The following is a 21,820-nucleotide window of genomic DNA, read 5'->3' as shown; positions in this document are numbered from 1 at the left end:
GATGCAGATGGTCATCATGCCACCCACGGATTCTCCAATAGTTCTAAGCAGTATCAGATCTACGGCAAATAGCGAGCACTATGCAGTTCATGACATCATTGCACCGATAGGTTGCTCCCTAGTTATATCATATGGTATCACCCATGTCCGTACGATAGAAGTTGCCACCGGTATGGTGATCCCAGGCCGTGACTATCACAACAAGAAAATGCAAGAGGAGTACTACAGGGTAGAAGTGTTGACAATCATCGAAGGACATAGGGATGACTTCCTAGACATCCCCACTCCTGATGGTGTCGAGAAACTCAGTCATGCGATCAATGAGTTCATCTTATGGCCTTGACGGGACATTAGGTTGAACGATCCAATTCCATCAATGCCATTTTTGGAGTGGATGATGAAGGAGGGTTCTCACATGCAGCCTCACCGCCATCTCATACCCCTTTAGAGCCTGAACCTAACCCAACATCTCTAAACCCACCATCTCGTAATGCACCACCATCACTAGAACCTAACCCACCACCAGTGTTTGGCCTCCACACCATCTCAAAGCCTCTACCTAACCCACCACCATCGACAACCTTGAATCCACCATCATCCCCGAGCAAGAAGGATGTTTCATCAGAACCTAAAGGCCATCTGCCAAAAAATGGTTACATCCATCGATGAGACATCGTCACCGGCGGTCATGAAGAAGTGGATGGCCAGATTGACAAGGAGACCAGTCACACGTGGCAGTGGAAAGGCTACCAAGTCCGCCTCCGACAAGATCACCATACGAAGCCAATGAAAGAGGATTACGATAATATCCCCACCGATGAATATGTGCCATGCAGGACTATACTCTAGTGGTGCGAACTCCATTGTGTTTCGCATGCGATGAAGAGGTTGCGTGACTGGTATATGAGAGCATCTTCGGTTGGGATCAATGCCTTCGGTGCGGTTGTACCACCACTAACTTTTATGTGTGGCTCTAGCAAGGTTATGGTTGACTTCGAGGACATTTGGTTGATGTTTTGCCTTCGCAAACTCGACGCCTAGCTCGTGACTGTGTGGTGCCTGTAAGTGTCGATCGTACATAATTATGTTTTATTACTAATATAATGTTAGGGCATATGAAGTATCTGACAAAGTCATGTGCTTTATAGAATGCAACATGCCGACCAAGAGATGCGGTTCATTGAGGATCCATTTCTTCACGAGGGGAAAAAGGTTGGGTATCTCAACTCGTTAAGAATAAGCGAGAACGAGCACCCAATAGTTATGGGTCCTGATCACAAGAAGTTTGTGGGCAAGAGCGAGGCTGAAATAGCAAAAATTAGAGTGAAGGAGCAACAGTAGCAGGAAACTGTAGTGGCCACCTACATAGGAAACACGTTTCTTCAATACAAAGACAGGAGAATTATATGTGCACCATATATGTTCAAGTATATGTTGTTCGTAAACTCCCTTAATAATTTTTATTTACAAAGTTCTTATTGCCTTAACACATGGCTTCCTTGAATCCATGCAGGGACCATTGGGTCTGTATGTACATTTGGCTCTATGATGCACGGATTTTGGTCCTTGACTCCGCAGATTTCCCATAGAGCAGTTATGAAAAATTCATCGATATTTTACAACAGTAAGTCAAGATTTGCTTGCATACTTTTTCACATCTTTATATTATCTACGACGGTTTGGATATGACTTGTTGAATTCATTCGAGCTCTGTAGGTCATACAAGTTCTATAAGTTCAAGGGTGGATGGTACGATTTAAAAAAAGTCAAAAAACCACTACACGTGCGGAGTAACTATCCGGTAAATTTTAAATAAGCATGCATGTATTTGTCTTCTATGTTTGTACACGTAGCAACTATGTAGTAACCAATTGTCAACTCTTATATATATAGTGCCACAAGCAACCACCAGGATCGGTGCACCGTGGGTACTATGTGTGCAAGTTTCTCAGAGAAAATGGGAGATACACCAACAACCCTAGCAAAGTAAGTAATAGTCATATGTTAAGTTTTGTCACTACTTATGCCTTCTCTGTATTGGTTAGTTGTAAATTATGATAACTTATATTATATTTTGCAGGTATACAAGTGTGATCCCACGAGTAGGCGCCTCCAGAATCAAGAGCTCATGAACATTTGCGAGGACTTTAGCCGGTACATTATGACAGAAATAATTCACTTTGATGGGAAGTATTTTGATCCGAGTAAGAATTTGCTCGACCATAGTACCGAGATCTCGTAGATATTACCAAGCTAGAGCTAAACCACGAGGATTATTAGAGGAGCACGTCATGGGACCAAGCTAGCTATGAGTGGAAGAAACTTCATTTGTTTTATGTATACATTATTAGCGTGTGATGACTTTGGTAGACTGCAACAAATATTGCTTTTTTGCATGCAAATATAATTTCCTGTGATTTCTATTTGGATTCGTTTCAATTTGTATACAATATTCACCGCCAGGAAATATATGGTGAAAAATAAAAACAATTCACTGGTGGGAAATATATGGCGCCAAATTTTGAATTTTTAAAAACAATTCACTGGCAGTTTTGCTAATAAATCGCATGTGGAAAAATTATTCCAGAGGCGACAGATTTAGGTCAACCGCCTGTGCTAAAAACGTTACACTAGTGGCCGACTTGAACGAACCGCTAGTGAAAATGCTTTAATACTGGCGGATTACTTACTACAGCCACATGTGAAAATACTATTATCACCAGCAGTTGTTTAACTGCCAATACAAATTTATTAACATTGGTGCATGTTGACTAACCGCCTGTAGTATTTTTTATTTCTACTGGCCTATGCCACTGGTGGTGTGGGTTCAGACGTCAGTAGAAATGGCTCCGGAACCGCGAGTGCTGAGCTTCGGTGAATCGTCGGATCTTGACCGGCCGGCGCCCGGTCCATGTCGGAGGGAAGGGATTTGGAATTTCTTTGCTGGGGGAGTGACGGTGCTCCACGAGGTTCTGTGACTTGTGAGTGGCCGAGTGCGGGAGGGAGGAGGTCAAGAGGATACGTCCGCAGAGGGAGCGAGGGAGGATACTTTGCAGCGCACAAATCGATTTATTGACCATTCAATTTAATTCCATTTTTATTTATTTGTTTACCTTATTTACTCCTCCGTCCAACAGTCTAAATAATGGTCTTTCCAAAGTGAACTTTACCAAGGATCTAGCGCTCCTAGGATACTTTGCAGCGCACAAATCGTTCCAGCGCTCGCGGCTCCTCGGATGCCAGGCCGATTTGAATGCATGGCCATTTTTTTCGCGATGGTGGAATATAGTTCTTTTTTTATTAAAAAAAGAGAATTACACAACACAGTTATGAGACCGAGCTAGTGGTGAGTGATCTGAAATTGAACTTGAATGCATGGGCATCCTCCAGTTGAATCCGTCTTCATTCATATACTCCTTCCGTCCCATCAGGTCCTTTTTCCATCCCGCGAACGTCGACGTCCGCAAGCAGTAGAAGCGTGCCGCTGATACACAGCCAAGCCATAGCACGCCGTAGCGAGCGGGATAGTTCGCTGAAATTGCCTGGGCATAATGATCCTGCATGGTGATTTATTTAGGCCATGGCAAATTGAAAACGAACTTGACGAGTGGCGGGCACCGAAGGGTTTGATTGGTTGGCTTTCAAAATATGCCAAATTAAAGATTTGGTAAGCTAAAATTTTGCCAAAACATGCCAATCTCTCATATTTGGTTTGTCAAAAATATGGCAAATTTTTTATTTAACTTTGGCTTGCCAAATATTTGACATGACAAATTTTGATCGTTATTTTTTTTTTGCGAGATGGCAAACCAATTAGGCCCGAATTTTTTATGCATTGGCAGCTAATTTTTGTTCTGTGGCACGGCCAAATTTTAGTCTAGGCAACATCTAATGGAAGATCAAACAATAAAAGAATTCTTATAAAAAAAAAAGAATTGGTTGCAGACGCATGAAGAGGACATGAGCACAACCGGCGAAATTAGATGCATGCGCGGCCGTGCGGGGCTACGTGCGTGACCGCGCGACTACGAGCGGGCTAAGATTCTCTACAAGCTCCAAATCCACGGTATCATCGATATGCACGACCGCTGGACTACACCCCAGTACCCACGACAACTTCCAAGCAAGTGATAATACTACTCTTGACAACCTCTTTGCAGTTACTCCAATCATCGACACATGACAAAGCCATTAGAACATAGTGTGGTCTTTCCTTTCCACAGTCAAAACGACCGTTCAATGTTAATGGCCATCCAAACCTCTCCCGGCAATGACTAATAACCCACCCATAAAAACTTGGAGGTGTACTAAAGAACTGTATTTGCTCCGTCATACTTTCAAACTCCCTATTTCCTTTCACTTTGCCACCTTGAAAAAAATGGACTAACTGATCCATCTACAAAATTTAACCAAAATCATTACCACCAACATTAACTAAACTTATATCCAAATAACACATGTGCAATTACTAGTATACTGAGATAACTAACCACATTACAATCATGCAATATATCCAAATGGTTCGTGTCCGTTTAACACTAATGAAAACAAAACCAACACACTAACATATCACAATCAACAAAATAATAAATAACTACCTACATGGAACTCATACTTTACATCCAATCCGCATACTGAAACATCAATAATGATAATCTACACTTCCAATCATACCAATCAACGCACAGAAAATTCGTAGTTAATTATTCTTCAAAATTGCACTACGCCAGATTTGCACAGTAGGAGCGGGGGCATTTTTACTGTAGGGGCGGCTGGGGTTGGGGGCGCCCCTACAGTGGACGTCCTCGGGCCCTAGCAGCCCAGCCGCCCCTACAGATGGCACTATAGGGGCGGCTGGTAACCTGAGCCGCCCCTACAGTTGGGGCTGATCTGTAGGGGCGGCTCAATCACCAGCCGCCCCTGCAATGCTCATTTGTAGGGGCAGCTGTCAGCAGCCGCCCCCGCTGTTCGACTATAGGGGCGGCTGGAGCCGCCCCTGCTGTTCGATTGTAGGGGCAGCTGAATCACCAGCCGCGCCTATTGATGGTGCACGAATAAATAGCAGCCACCCCTTCTTCCACCTCGGGACACTCTTAAAAAAATGTTGGGAGGCCTTTGGCTCCTCCTAAAAATTGCTCTACTAAAGGGGAAGGTTTTAATCTCAAATCCTTTGGTGGAGATGCTCTAAAAGGTAAGGAAATGCTTCTCCAACTCTTTATTTGAAGTTTATTTCGTTGGTTAGTGAGTAATTTGATTTTTGGTTTTCTCTCTCTTCCATGGAGCTTGAGCTAGTTATGAGTGAAATTGGACCCTAATTTTCACTATACTAGGATAAATTAGGTAGGGAAGTAAGATTGCATCATTTGTTAGTACATTTTTGTTGATTTTAGTGTAGTATTAGTGAAGTTTGATGCATGTGTCATGAAACCCTATATCTAGATCTAGATATAGGATTTTGTTTTTTTTTCTTTTTCAATTTTTTCTTTATGTGACTAGGGTTTATATGTAGGTGAATGTGTAAGATTTTAATTGTTGCTAATGTGTAAAATATCCTCTACCATGACTACTAATTATCATTTAATATTTATTTTGATTCCTTTCTATAATGTGTGTTTTTAATTAGTTATGGATAAATAGGCCATTAATTAATTATCCTCTACCATGAAATTGGAATGGAGTTTGCATGAAAGGTAGTGGATGAAATATTAAATGTCGCTAATTGTTTTCTTTGAAATTGTTTATTTGAACCAATTAATTTATATTTTAAAATATTTATGCATTAATAGTCAATTAATTAACTATCCTCTACTACCGTGGTGTATGTCTCAGTTATATGCAATTATTCTCGAGTAATATTCTTTCTTTGGTTGTTTTGTTTCTATAAGATGGACTACAGGAACTCTTGGATGTATGGTTCGTTAAGACACGATGCTCTTTTCCGTGATGAGGTGGACAAATTCATCAAAGCCGCAGAGAAGCATGCAGCGACATTGAAAGAGAATAGTGACACGATTATTTGTCCCTGCAAAGATTGCAAGAACCTTATTGCATTTCAAGATTTGAGTACCATCAAAGAACATCTGATTAGAAGAGGATTTGTTCCGGACTACACAGTGTGGATTCATCATGGTGAAATAGTGGTTGTTGATGACAGCAACGATGATCTAGCTGATGAAGCTGAAACCCAAGCATACTTGTCCTGATTCACAGACGATCTTGAGCAACAAATGGATCGTGACTATGCCAATCAACAAGGTGGTGGCTTTGGCAATGAACAAGGTGGTGATGATGCTGGTGGTGCCAGCAATGATGGCGAAGCACGTGAGGGGGATGCAGATGATGGTGACAACTTGGATGAAATGCTTGGGGCCTTTGGACCATAAATATTAGAAAAGAGCAAGAGAGGTCTAGAAAATCTTGAGAGGGTGACAAAAGCATCGAAGAAGACTATGTATGATACTGAGAAGGGCTGTCCGACATACTTCACACTGCTATATTTTGTGCTTGAGCTACTCATCCTGAAGGCTAAGTACGGCTAGTCGAACTGCAGTTTCGATGATCTGTTGTGCCTCATGTCACGGTTGCTCCCATGGCCGAACACAGTTCCCGTCAACACATACCAAGCGAAGAAGGTTATAAGTCCACTCATATTGGGGGTTGAAAAAATCCATGCATGCCCCAACCACTATATCCTTTTTCGGCATGGCACATCGTTCGAGACTTTAGATACATGTCCTAGGTGTGGGGCTAGTCGGTACAAGAACAATGACCTTCAAATTGGGGTGGAAGCCTCCATAGGAAAGAGGAAGAAGGGTGGGAAGAAGGTGGTGCAAGAATCTCAGCCCCCAGAGGAAACTCCATTAGGGAATGATGCAAATAAGAGAAGAATTCCTGCCCTGGTTATGTGGTACTTGCCAGTGATCGACCGCTTGAGGCGTATGTTCCTAAACCCTAAGGAAGCCGCACTAATGACATGGTGGGATGATGAACGCAAGGTGGATGATGATACGATCGCACACCCGACCGATTGTAGCCAGTGGCAAGCGTTCGATGCCAAGTACAAAGCAGAATTCAGTGATGACCCACGAAATGTACGGTTTGGCTTGAGCACCGATGGAATGAATCCCTTCAATGAGAGGATGACCGACCATAGCACATGGCCAGTCATCTTGACCATGTACAACCTCCCAACGTATTTGTGTCAGAAGAGGAAGTACCTTCTCCTCACCATTCTTATCTCCAGCCCTAAACAACCAGGCATTGATATAGACGTGTTCTTGGAGCCTCTAATGCAAGAAATGGAGAGGCTATGGAGGTATGGGGAGCCGATGTATGATGCATTCCGACGGGAGGACTTCATATGCAAAGCAATAATATTTGTTACTACCAATGATTACCCCGCTTTGTTTGCCCTGTCTGGATAGTTCAAAGGCAAGACTGGATGCTTAGTCTATTTGGATGGTACTAAATGGGTGTTCCTAGATGGATCCAGGAAGATAGTTTATATAAGGAACCGGCGCTTCTTAAAGATAGGTCACAAGTACCCCGGCAAATTGTACCTAAGATACTATGGCAACATCCCGGAGGATGAACCTCCTCCAGAGAGACGTCTTAATGGAGAACATGTGTTCAGAATGGTCCAAAACATACACGTCATCTATGGAAAGAAGAATCCAGATGGAACGATCAGAGATAGAAGCACACCTCCCATCGAAGGCGTACCATTCAAGAAGCAATCGATCTTCTTTCAGTACCTGCCTTATTGGCTAGACTTGGAGGTCCCCCATGCCATTGATGTGATGCATGTGTAGAAGAATGTCTTTGAGAGTCTCATGGCTACCTTGATGGACACGGGCAAGTCAAAGGATGGTCTCAGATCATGGAAAGACATGGTGCAGCTGAACGTGATGTGGGAGCTTTGGCCGGTACAGCAGGATAATGGCAAGTATAGTCTTCCCGCGGCTAGCTTCAACCTAACCCTAGAGGAGAGGAGAGCTATATGCAATTTCCTTAGGGGGGTCAGAGTGCCGACTAGGTTTTCGGTGAACCCGAAGAAGCTAGTGTCGATGAAGGACCTATCATTAACATACTACAAGGCTCACAATTGTCATGTGATGCTGACAATGTTCCTACCAATTGCAATCAGGGCTATAAAGCCAGAGTTCCTAAAGATGGCCATCACCCACATGTGCTACTTCTTTTTGAAGATCTCACAGAAGACGATTTGCAGTCAAGAGCTTAGTGACCTACATGAATTCATGGTGGAGACCCAGAACCAGCTAGAGTTGTGTTTACCTCCCGCTTTTTTTGATATAATGGTACATCTCATGATTCACTTGGTTCATCAGATCAAGGCACTGGGCCCTAGCTTCTTGCATGAAATGTGGTCCTATGAGTGGTTCATGTCAGTTCTAAGCCGATACATGCATAACTAAACACACCCAGAGGGCTCCATGATAGAGGGTTACAATTCCAAAGAAGTCGTCGAGTGCTGCCAAGAGTGGCTAAAAGTACAGAGAGGGATTGGTAATCCTGATTCTCGTCACAAGAGAAGGCTAGCTAGGAAGGGCACAAGTGGTAGGAAAGTGTTCCTCGACAATGATTATAGAGAGGTGAGTCGGGCGCATTACAGTGTCTTGTAGAGTATGGCAGTGATGCAACCGTACATTGATGAACACATGGCTATCATTATGGCCGAGAGGAATGGCCATTCAAATGATTGGGTCATGAAACAGCATAAGCAACGCCTGACATCATGGTTGAAGGACCAGAACATACAGCCTGGAGAAACCATAGAATCTATTACCATCAGTCGGTTGGCGGTCGGGCCATCGAAACAGGTGATGTCTTGGAATGCTTATGACATCAATGGGTACACATACTATACTGACACAAAGGACAGGAAATCTGTGAATCAGAACAGCGGTATCCAAATAGAGGCTCTTGACAGAGTGGGGCGAAAGGTCCTGTACTTTGGCATAATTGAAGATATATGGGAACTTGACTATGGAAGGGATATAAAGGTGGCCCTGTTTTGATGCCGCTGGATCAAGCAACATCAATTCAATGAGATCGGACAGAGAGTCATCGACCTCTAGAATGTAGGCTACCAGGATGACCCTTGGGTGCTCGCTGAACGTGTCGTGCAAGTCTTCTATATGCCTGACCCGCAAAGTAACCTCCCCCCAAAGAAGAAGACAAAGCATGTGGTGGCCTCCAGGAAACGACATATCATCGGAGTTGATGGCGTGGATGATGTTGAAGCTTATAATAAGTGCGATGAGATGTCGCTATTCATAGACTTTTGTAAGAAGATCGAGGCTATGGAAAAGAACCTACCCAAAAATGTATTGCCATGGGAACGAAAAGGTGTCAAGAGAAAAGTTGTCACGGTGGGCTAGCTAGTTTATATAAGTGTGTTAGTGTTCGTAAGACTACATTTATGTATGTGTGTGTGAGACTACATTTATCTATGTGTGTGTGAGACTACATTCATGTATGTGTGTGTGAGACTACATTCATGTATGTGAGACTACATTTATGTATGTGTGTTTGAAACTACATTTATATGTATGTGTGTTTGAGACTACATTCACGTATGTTTGTGTGAACAATGTGTGCTAAGAATTTATCAAATTATGAAATTACCAAAATAAAAGTTGTAGATCTCCATGAGTTATTCAACTTTGGTATTCATTACTTTTTCAGTTGAAATGATTTGGGGGTCCAAATTATGGTTTCAACTTGTCTTTTTTCAGATTTCAAAATTTGAAAGGTTCAAATTTAGTCAAATGACAAGATAACCAAAATAAAAGTTGTAGATCTTGATGAGTTGAACAACTTTTGTATTCATCACTTTTACATCTAAAATCATTATGGTTTGAAAATTTGGTTTGAACTTGTCAAATTTCAAATTTTAAAATGTGTAAAACATTGTCACATCCAAATTTGATCAAACTTAAATGCTGAAGCATGATTTTAGAAATTTTTAGGAAAAAAACCATCACATTTGGAGTTAGTATGAGGGAGAACAACTAGTTATAAAGTTTACCCACAGATTAAAAAGAGAAATCACACTGTTCTAGATGATCCTTACATGATCATAGTGAACAGTGTGATTTCTTTTTTTAATCTGTGAGTCAACTTTGTAACTAGTTTTTTTTCCTCATACTAACTCCAAATCTGATGATTTTTTTCCTAATATTTTCTAAAATCATTCTCTATCAATTTATTTTGTTGGTTTTGTCAATGTATACATATGAAAAGTTTGAGTAATTTAAATTTTGAATTTAAAAAAAAATGCAACTTCAGACAAGATTTTGGTACCCCAAATGATTTCTGCTGAAAAAGTGATAAATACCAAAGTTGAATAACTCATCAAGATCTACAACTTTTGTATTCGTCATTTCTTCATATGACAAAGTGGTAATGATATTGCTCACAAATGTGACACATCTCTCATAAGGTTTTATAAACTATATGAGACATGTGTAAGATTAGTGAACAATGTATGCTAAGAATTTGTTAAATGAAGAAATGACCAAAATAAAAGTTGTAGATATTCATGAGTTGAACAACGTTGGTATTCATCACTTTTTATGTCGAAATCAATTTGGGTCTCAAATTTTGGTTCGAACTTGCTGTTTTTCAAAATTTTAAATTTGAAAGGTTCAAATTTTGTCAAATGACAAGATGACTAAAATAAAAGTTGTAGATATTCGTGAGTTGAACAACTTTGGTATTCATCACTTTTTATGTTGAAATCAATTTGGGTCTCAAATTTTGGCTTGAACTTGTCGTTTTTCAAAATTTCAAATTTGAAAGGTTCAAATTTTGTCAAATGACAAGATGACTAAAATAAAAGTTGTAGATATTAATGAGTTGAACAACTTTGGTATTCATCACTTTTTATGTTGAAATCATTTTGGGTCTCAAATTTTGGTTCGAACTTGTTATTTTTTAAAATTTTAAATTTGAAAGGTTCAAATTTTGTCAAATGACAAGATGACCAAAATAAAAGTTGTAGATCTTCATGACCTCTACAACTTTGATTTTTATCAAATTTTCATTTGAAATCATTTGGTGTCTCAAAATTATTTTAGTAGTTTTGATTTTAAATTTATTTTTTCCCATTTTTAAAGGTTCAATTTTGTAATTTTAAACTGTTGTAGTTGTTTTAGTTATTGTATATGTAAATATATCTATAAAAAAATAATTCTAAATTTTTTTACTGTATTATTTATTATTTACATGTGACTAATTAATTTTGGTTTAGAATTTTGAAAAAAAATTCAACTGTAGGGGCGGCTTATAACCTCAGCCGCCCCTACAGCGGCTCTGAGGTATTTTGAAAAAAAATCAACTATAGGGGCGGCTTATAACCTCAGCCGCCCCTACAGCGGCTCTGTAGGGGCGGCTTATAACCTCAGCCGCCCCTACAGCAGCTCTGAGGTATTTACATGTGACCGTCGGTTTAGGCGAAATCCATTTGGGCAAAACACTTGGACCATCATTCTGCCCAATTTCGCCACCAGCGCCGCCTGCACCACCGCACGTGCACCGCCATCGCTTGCCCCTCCCTGACCCCTCCACCGTCTCCCTAACCCCAATCGCTGCCCCCGCCCCATCCACCGCCGTTCCCCAGGCCGTGACGGCGGCTAGGGTTTGGGAGCGCTCCTCATCGCGGCCCGTCCTCGACCTGGATGCCCCTCACTGTCTCGCCGCCCCAAATACATCCAGCCGGCGCCATCAGCCCGGCGACACGCACGTGGGGCCAACCATCGAACCCTAGTCACCGGCCGAGCAGCTCGCCCATCGCGCCTCGCGGGATCGCTCGTCCCCCGCCGTGCGGCCGCTCTGCGTCGACCCTCTTATTGTCTCCGTTTGACACCGCTTGGATCCAGTAAGCCTTAGTTCCTGACTTCCCGTCCCCCCTCCCTTCCTCGAATTGACAATGGCGCCTGGGCTGTGGGTGCATGATGTCGTCGTCGGCAGGCGGGGTTCGGGGTGTGAGGAGTACCATGTCATACTCATGCCCTAGAGACATGAACTCTAGGCTCCCAAACCAGACCACCATGCCGAGACACAGTGGTCGTATGGGGTCTGCCATCCGGAACTTGTTGGGATGACGAAGCTGACACGTAGAGGCCCCTACCTGGCGCGCCAACTGTCGGTGTTTCGGACTAGCGGGCCCTCAACCAACTAGTAAATTTGTACTGCGTGTTTCCAATCCCGAATGGTGATGCAAAGAGACACAAGGCTTATACTGGTTTGGGTAATGAGCACCCTACGTCCAGTTTGAGAGATCGATCTTGTATTCCTTGCACCAAAATGTTTGTAGTAAGGGGTTACAAGCAGGACGAGAGAGGGAGCTAGTCCCAGGTCTCTACGTGGAATGGCGTGGATTGCTTGAGATGATGATCTCAGACAGCGGGGAAGCTCGAGCGTTCGTCTGTGTGTTCATGCATGAGTTCGTTGCGTGGGCATAGGCCTAATCGTTCGTCCCCTAGAAATGGCCCTGATCCCTCTCTTTTATAGTTGAAGGGGGGACAAGGGTGACACATGCGCTAGCTACATGGCATCGTACAAATGGAGGCAGCATGTCTAAGCCCTGTAGCCTGTTACTGTGGCAGCGTGGGCGACAGAGTGGTCTCATCCTTGAAGTACTGGGGCGACGCGCTGGTCACATCCGATCCTGTGCATCGTGGGAGCCCCAGTGTTACCTTGAAGCGGGCATGGCAGTCGGCATGCTAGTCACTGTGTGTTGACTGCGTGAGAAGCCGAGGCTCAGTTGGTGCCGAGGCCGAGCCATCATGGGAGGCTCGGCAGACAAGAATCCTGGGGTTGCCGAGACCCTGGAGTAGATTGCTGAGGCTTAGAGAGAGCAGTTGGTCTCATACGCTGATTCCGAGGTTATGGTGACCCGGACTTGACTCCCCATGCCGCGTTGTCTCTGGGGCGGGGGTTAGGTGGTACAGTGTAGCACAGGCGCTGATCGTGGGCACAGCACCGGAGCACAGTGGCCGGTAATCCCCGCCGCGCCCTGTCTGGGATGGTATGGCATTGACATGACTTCCCGTCTCGTTGGCCACTCCGCGGTGTCGAGCCATCGTTCGGCTAATATCGCGGGAGTAGTTGTCGCATTAATGGGACGCGGCGCGCTGTCGGGGAGACTGGTTGAGGCAGAAGCGACGGGTTGTTGCCGAGCCAGCTTCGAGTGAGACGGAGAATCGACATATTTGTCTGAGTCCTTACGTGCGAGGCCTCAGGCAAGATGGAGAATCGGTTCCCTGTCGAGGCCCCCTGCGTAAGGCCTCGCGCGAGGCGGAGAGCCGGCGGGCTCGGATGAGGCCGGGGTTTAACACATGGCTTACCCTCTGGCTTTGTTCTTGATGGGGTTTAAGTGATTCTTTTGGTATGCACTCGGGGTACCCCGTTTTATGGTACCCGACACATCCTGCCAGAAATCAATGGCAAACCTTACTATCTTCCCTATGTTCCCTTGTTCTTGGAGTTGGAGTCATTAGCAGAGGAGTAAATAAAGTTCCATGATATATATCTCTGTCATGACATGTTTAAACGGATCAATGTTGTTTGATTGTCTTGGATGGATGTTGTCACTATTTTGTAGCAACTTTAACTTGTTTGTAATGTAAGCTAAGGTCTATGCAGTGTGTACCATGAATATTACTAATGGTTGTTAAAGTTGCGTTTTGGTACGAGTTGTGGATTTATAAAATTTACTCACTTCCAATCTCAACATAGAGGGGGTAAGCTCACCTTCTTTAGATGCAAGGTAACTCTCCTCATAGAACATAGACAACCAAACACCTTCTCAACAAGTTGCATCCGCTCGTGCAACCTAAGATTCAGCATACCAAACACAATCTCAGCTAACCTTGCATCCACAGTTGCAGACAACCAAACACTCTTCACAAACCAGGGACATTATATGGTAGAACTGCCTAATCTAATGCCTCCTGGGAGTGCTTGTCTTCCATTAGACACTAAGCACTTAAGGGAGAACACCAAATTACACAGCTTCGTTGGGCACACCCCAAGAGAGAACCCGAAAATCCACATTTTTCTATCAGGATCACAAATGAGAGAATAAAGCTTACATCTTTCTTAACCATTTCTTACATCACTTTTAATATAACATCATAGTATAATATTTATTGTTATAACAGCCGAATGTAATCATATTATCAGAGTTATGAATAATTTAAGTGAACAACAGAATATAAACATGTGAACAGAATTACAGCGGAACTAAATACATATCTATTTATGACATGATAAAGCATTGATATATAAGCTATGACATCAGATTATAAAACTTTTGTTTATAAAAAAACATTTAGTGAGAGTTATAAAAAAAAACTATGATCGCAACGTAAAAGAATCCTCTCTGAGCCCACTAGGAGGAATCCACACACAAGGGTCAGCTTTAACATCCACCTATCACCTGCAACAGGGGGAAATAAAATCCTAAGTACTCAATTGTACTCAGCAAGACTTATCCAATAGGAGGAAAGAAAAGACTCTAAGGATATGCAAGGCTATCTGGCTTGTGGGTTTATTGCATCTACAGGAGCATTACTAAAAATGCATCCTTATATTCGAGTTTTATTAGCAGTGCATTAGTTTATTAACTAACCATTCTAGGTAAGCACCTGTGCTACTTTCAAGCAGGTGGTAAGCAATCATATTTTCTTTTTTCATCTTCTAGTTCTTACTACGATGTTAGAGTTTAGACAAGTCGTACCAGAACACCGGCGATTCATGAATCAATGCCCCCAGCTGGATACCCTAAAAACACACGCCCCACTTGTACCTTGGGCACAAGCAGGACCAACCCACTACCCTCCTATCATGGGGTCTAGGTCCCCATCCAAACTGGGACTCCAAGCCCCCGTTCTTGAGTCCCGAACTTAGTGCGGTGCAAGGACCTCCTAACCCAAAAACCACCAAGACAGTCGGTCCAAAAAGAGCCAAAACACATGACAAGATAGTAAGAAGTCTTCCAAGCGCCCATACCCAAGTATGTGCTCGGGATAATAAGTCTATGACTTGCCTAGCATCCAATGCAACGGCCGGTCCTTAACCGACACAGACAGGGAAAATAGTGTAACCAAGCTATGCCCCGTTGGCCGCAGGACACAACCTCTTACACCCACCAATACCCAAACCATATCCCTGCCCGATCACCATTTTCCTTTCCACCATTTTATATTTTCTAGGTGATAATAATACAGTAATATATTTCCTATCTCTCGTGAGTGACAGGTAATCACTCGACTTCTATCGGAGTCCTATAGCATAGCATTCTACATGATCCTATCATACTAGTAAGACTCATAGGATAAAGATATATATATATATATATATATATATATATATATATATATATATATATATATATATATATATATATATATGCAAGTGGGTTTCATTCAACTCCTTAAAACTTAATGCACAATTATAATTTAGAGTGCAGAAAAGTAGGGGTTATGCATCGGGGTTTGCCTGGGTAAAATATAACCAAAAGTTAGTATCTACATCTTCAGATCATCCACCATCAACTGAATAGAAAACCCATTGCATCATCTTCTAGAGAGAATACCATTACCCCATCTTTGGATTCCCATTCATCCTTCAATTGATCCGTTGATCCATCATCGTACCTATATGATATGCAATGCGATGCAATGTAAAGACATAATTAATCGACTACAATCGTGACTCATAAAAATGTGATTTACGCCTCTCAAGTGGACGAGCTAGTTCTAACAACCATCATACTTAGGCTACATATCTTAAAGCATCTAGGCCCCTAGTTGGGTTTCGGTGATTAATGACAATACGTGATTACTGTGACTAATGTGTGTTTTGCAGAAACAATTGAGTTAGGTCACGGTAATGGAGATCGATCGGGCAATCATGGTTGTCATGCCCCCACGATGGAAATCATTTTGGTTTTCAAAGGATGGACAACAAGGTTAAGGATGGACTAGTTCTAAGTGTCGATTGGAGTTAGAGAGACACTTAGAGTAGTTTAGGACTTTGTTTTTTCTTTGGCCATACTATTAAGGGGGTATGAATGGGTAGCTTGACCTAGGTGAGTCTAGTGAGTTAGGTGTGGTGCACACTTGTTATAACTAGCACTAGGTAGCTCCACAACAGCCCTTTTATCCAATGGAGCAAACTTTATTCACATATGTTTGAGAGTTGGAAGTGAATGGAGGGTCAAATATTGACCGAACGCTGGCTCCGGTATGACCGAACGCTGGCTCTGGGTCCGGTCAGTTCATTTAACCAAGGTGACAGCATCTGGAAGTGATCGGACGCTGTGAGGTCATGTCACCGGACGCTGGGGGCTAGTGTCTGGTCGACTCTAGTAAGGTCCTAGAGAGGGAGAATCTTGATCGGACGTATCTAGTCAAAACTGACCAGACGCTGATCAGGTTTCGGCTACTGACCGGACGCTGCTCAACAAGTGACCGGACTCTGGAGGTCCAGCATCCGGTCAACATCAGTAAGGTTCCAATGAAGGGAAAACATGATCGGATGCGTTCGGTCAGTGTTGATCGGACGCTGCCAGCGTCCGGTCAACTCCTAACTACTAGAGTTCGAGGTGTACTGACCGGTGTGTCCGGTCAACATGATCAGAGCATTCAGTCACCCCGCAGAGGCACATAACAATTCATTTTTCAGCCGGTGTTATAAATACAACCTCTGCTCTTGTGTGGGGGTACTTTTGCTCGTTTCAACAGTTGAGAAACACCTTAGAGAGTGCCAAGAAGAGCAACGTCCTAGTGAGGTGATTGAGATTTGAGAATCCCAAAGAGATCCCTCATTAGTGAAGATCAAGAGTAGCAAAGTGTGCATCCACCTTCTCATTAGGCTTGTCATGGTCAAGTGAGAGTTCGTGCTTGTTACTCTTGGTGATCGCCATCACCTAGATGGCTTGGTGGTGATTGGGAGCTTGGTGATCATCTGGAGAGCTTGTGGATGACCCAACTCAAGTTGTGAGCGGTTGTGGGTGATTCACCGCGACGGAGTGTCGAAGAATCAACCCATAGAGAGCACTTGATCCTTGCGTGGATCAATGGGAAGCTACACCCTTGTGCAGGTGCTCCAATGAGGACTAGTGGGGAGTGGTGACTCTCCAATACCTCGACAAAACATCGCCGTGTTCCTCCCTCTCTATTTACTTTGAGCATTTACTTTAAGCAATTCAATTCTTATCTTTACATTCATAGAATTGCCATGCTATAGTAGGATTGGAACTTAGGTTGCAAGTCTTTTGTGCGGTAGAACAAGTAGAAACGCTTTCTAGGCACAAGGGGTTAATTGGGCTAGCCATAGGACTTAATTATTGCAAAGAAATTTAGAATTAGCCCAATTCACCCCTCCCTCTTGGGCATCTTGATCCTTTCAATTGGTATTGGAGCCTCATGCTCATGTATTTAGGCTTAACTGCCTAGAGCAAAATGTCTCACGGTGATGGACCTCCTCCTATCTTTGAGGGAGATGACTTTCCTTATTGGAAAATTTGCATGGAGGCGTATCTAGAAGCTCTAGATGTTGGTATACTTAGAGCCGCCTCACATGGCTTCCCAAAACCTTGAGATGCTACTCACTTACAAGGCGATGAGGTGAATTACGAGAAGTGGAATGCAAAGGCTCGAAACACCATCTTTAGAGGCCTTTGCAAAGATGTGTTCAATCGGGTGAGGAACCATAAAGACACCCATGCACTATGGTCGGACGTTTGTGCTCTCCTTGAGGGAACTAAGAGTGAGCGTGAGGAACGCTATCATCTTGTCATGAAAAAGCTCAACTCTTTTGAAATGCTTCCTAAAGAATGTGCTAATGAGATGTATTTATGTTTGAATGTTCTTATAGAGGAAGTTAATGGGCTTGGACTCACTCAAATGCAACCATCCGATGTTGTAAGAAAGATCTTGAGTGTCCTCCCCATTGACAAATATGGGCATATTGTGACCGTGCTACATCAAGGTGATCTCTCCACCGCTACACCAACACAAATCTTGGGAAAGATCAATGCTCATGAGATGTACATGCACATCACAACACAAGATGGCTCATCCTCTACCAAGAAGAAAGATAAGGACTTAGCATTCAAAGCTAGTCAAGAGAAGGGCAAAGCATGATTTGAGTATGAGAGCTCAAGTGATGATGAAGTTGATGATGAAAGTCTTGCTCTCATGGTGAAGAAGACCGCCAAGATGCTAAAGAAGCTTAACAAGAGTGGCATCAAGTTTGATGGCAAGAAGAAGAAGTTCTTCACTAGCTCTAGAAGGTAGCTAATCTCCGAGATGGATTGCTTCAATTGTGGAGAACTTGGTCATGTAGCACACCAATGCACTAAGCCCAAGAAAGACAAGTTCAAGAACAAATACAAGGGCAAGAAAGATGACTCAAGTAATGAAGAAGAAGAAGAGAAGAAGAAGAACAAGCCATACAAGAAGAGAGATGGCAAGAAGAGGGACTTCCACAAGAAGAAGAAGAGTGGAAAGGCATACATTGTCGGTAATTGGCTCACGGACATTGATTCATCTAGTGCCTCATCCAATGATGATAGTGACAACGAGAAGGTGGCTGCAATTGTTATCAACTCTTCATCATCTTCATCGCCACCACCGCCATCATCCTCTACACACCTATGCCTTATGGCCAAGGGTGACCGCAAGGTATCGAACAATGATGATAGTAGTGATGATGATAGCGATAATGATGATGATGAATATGAATCACCTACTTATGATGATCTTGCTAGATTACTAAAATAATACACTAAGATCATTATAAAAACTAGAGCTAAGAATAAAAAGCTAGAAGCTAAAAATGATGCTCTTTTAGCAAAATATGATATAGCCAAAAGGATAGTGTTGAGCTTAGAGAAGCAAATGATGCTATATCATCCAAACTTAAGGAGCTCAAATCTTCTAAGAAAGAGCTTAAAGATAAACATGATAAACTTGAGAGGACACATAATGAGCTCATCACTAGCCACAACAAGCTAAGAGAAGAATATACCACTCTTAAGGTTAATCATGATACTCTTGTTATTGCTCAAGAATTCTTATCTAATGAGCCACGTGATGCTACTAACGATGTTGGTAAGATTGATATAGCTACATCATGTGATGACTTGATTGTTGAGAGCATTGAGCAAAGTTCTAGTAGCAAGGGCAAGCAAGTGGTTGAAGCCAATGATTATGATGAGTTTGTCAAGATCAAGAATGACAATGAAAAGCTTAAGAAAGATCTTGAAGAACTTAAAGCCACCAAGTCTATTGTGCTAGAAACCATTGTTTATGATGATGGCTTGATCCTTGAAAATGAGAAGCTCAAAGATGAGAACAAGAAGCTCAAGGAAGAGAAGAAAAATGATGCTCTCAAGGAAGAAAACAAGAAGCTCAAGTTGGACAAAGAGCATCTTAAGATTGGATTGAGCACGTTCACTAGAGGTAAGCATCTTCAAAGTGAGCTACTAATGAACATCGTCATGAAGATGGATAGAAGTGGCATTGGGTACTTGGCAAATCAAGAGAAGAAGGCTCAAGCTCAACAACAACATAAGTCCAAGCCAAAGCCTAAGAGATGTTTTGAGTGTGGACAAGAAGGCCACTTTGCTCATGAGTGCCAAACTCCACCACCACAATCCTTGCCCAAGCATGCTAGACCTTTTGCCTTCAATGCTCACTACATGCTTAGAAAGGATTCTAGTGGAAAGATGAAAGTGATGTTCTTAGGTCCTCCCAACAAGAATAGGCCTAAGAAAATTTAGGTTGCAAAGTCACTTGTTGAGAAGGTGAAGGGCCCTCAACAAGTTTGGGTACCTAAAGCTTGATCTCTTGTGTGTAGGTGAACTACAAGACCGGTGGAAGTCATTGGGTTATTGATAGTGGTTGCACACAACATATGACCGGTGATCCTCGTATGTTCACCTCACTAGATGAAGAAGTAGATGGGAAAAAAAGAATCACATTTGGAGATAACTCAAAGGGCAAGGTCAAAGGATTGGGCAAAGTGGCAATATCAAATGATCATTCCATCTCCAATGTGCTATATGTTGCTTCATTGAGTTTCAACTTGCTATCCGTTGGACAATTGTGTGATCTTGGCTTCCAATGCTTGTTTACCGAGAAGGAGGTTGTTGTATCCAAGAAGGATGATGATCATGTGATATTCAAAGGATTTAGATACAACAACCTACATCTAGTGGACTTCACCTCCGAAGATGCAAACTTGAAGACATGCCTATTCACCAAAACAATACTTGGGTGGCTATGGCATAGAAGACTTGCTCAAGTTGGGATGAGCTCACTCAAGTAGCTTATGAAGAATGACTTGGTGAGAGGGTTGAAGGATGTGAAGTTTGAGAAGGACAAGCTTTGTAGTGCATGTCAAGCCGACAAGTAAGTTGCAAATACCCATCCAACAAAAGCCTTCATATCAACTGCAAGAGTGCTAGAACTCCTTCACATGGATTTATTTGGACCAACAACTAACAAGAGTTTGGGAGGAAATCTTTATTGTCTTATGATTGTTGATGACTATTCAAGGTATACATGGGTATTCTTCCTTCATGACAAATCCAAAGTTGCATCTTGCTTCAAGAAGTTTGCCCAGAGAGCACAAAATGAATTTGAAGTGAAGCTCAAGAAGATAAGAAGTGACAATGGGAAGGAATTTGACAACACAAACATAGAAGCTTATTGTGATGAAGTTGGAATCAAACATGAGGTCTCCGCAACATATACTCCTCAACAAAATGGTGTAGTTGAGAGGAAGAACCGGACATTGATCACTCTTGCAAGAACAATGCTTGATGAGTACAACGCCCCCGAAGCTCTATGGGCGGAAGCAATCAACACCGCATGCTATGCATCAAACCACCTATTCCTTCAAAAGTTCCTTAGCAAGACACCTTATGAGTTGCTCAATGGGAAGAAGCCAGATGTCTCTTTCTTTAGGGTGTTTGGTTGCAAATGCTACATCTACAAGAAGCGACAACACCTAGGGAAGTTTCAAAGACGTTGTGATATTGGTTTTCTTGTTGGTTACTCATCAAAGTCCAAAGCATATAGAGTATTTAATCATGCCACCGGCTTGGTTGAAGAAACATATGATGTGGAATTTGATGAATCTAATGGCTCCCAAGGAGCACATGAGAATCTTGATGATGTAGGTGATGAACCATTGAGGGAGGCTATGAAGAACATTCCAGTTGGAGACATCAAGCCTAAAGATAATGAAGATGATGTACAAGTGATTGATCCACCTTCTTCATCAAGTGTGCCACAAGATGGTGAAAAAGATGGGAGAGTAGAAAATGAAGATACTCATGTCTCCCATGAACAAATGGTGGTACAAGCACAAGATGTTGATGCCCCACAACCTCCTCCTCAAGTGGTCAATATAAGAAATACACCTCTACTTCAAGATCGTCCACAAGATCTTATCATAGGGAGTCCATCAAAGGGTGTAATGACTCGATCTCAAAAACTTGCTTCATTTATTGCTCATCACTCTTTTGTCTCTTGCTTTGAGCCTACTAAGGTAGAAGAAGCTCTTCAACATCCGGATTGGATAAATGCTATGCATGAAGAGTTAAACAACTTCACCCGCAATGAAGTTTGGACTCTTGAAGAGCGGCCAAAAGGTGCAAGAGTCATTGGAACAAAGTGGGTGTTCCGAAACAAGCAAGATGATCAAGTGTTGTTGTGAGGAACAAGGCAAGACTAGTTGTAAAGGGGTTCTCTCAAGTTGAAGGCTTGGATTTTGG

The 21,820-nt window shown here is 42.6% G+C and overlaps 1 pseudogene; it reads left to right on the top strand.

Moving 5' to 3' along the window:
* The first annotated feature begins 172 nt into the window (after positions 1-172).
* Positions 173-2,132, top strand: LOC136454679 (uncharacterized; annotated as a pseudogene).
* Positions 2,133-21,820: the final 19,688 nt, after the last annotated feature.

Source organism: Miscanthus floridulus, chromosome 5 (assembly GCF_019320115.1).
Source record: "Miscanthus floridulus cultivar M001 chromosome 5, ASM1932011v1, whole genome shotgun sequence".
NCBI classification, from domain to species: Eukaryota; Viridiplantae; Streptophyta; class Magnoliopsida; order Poales; family Poaceae; genus Miscanthus; species Miscanthus floridulus.
The sequence above is the reverse complement of the archived record's forward strand: the minus strand, read 5'-3'. Positions and strand labels throughout refer to the sequence as shown.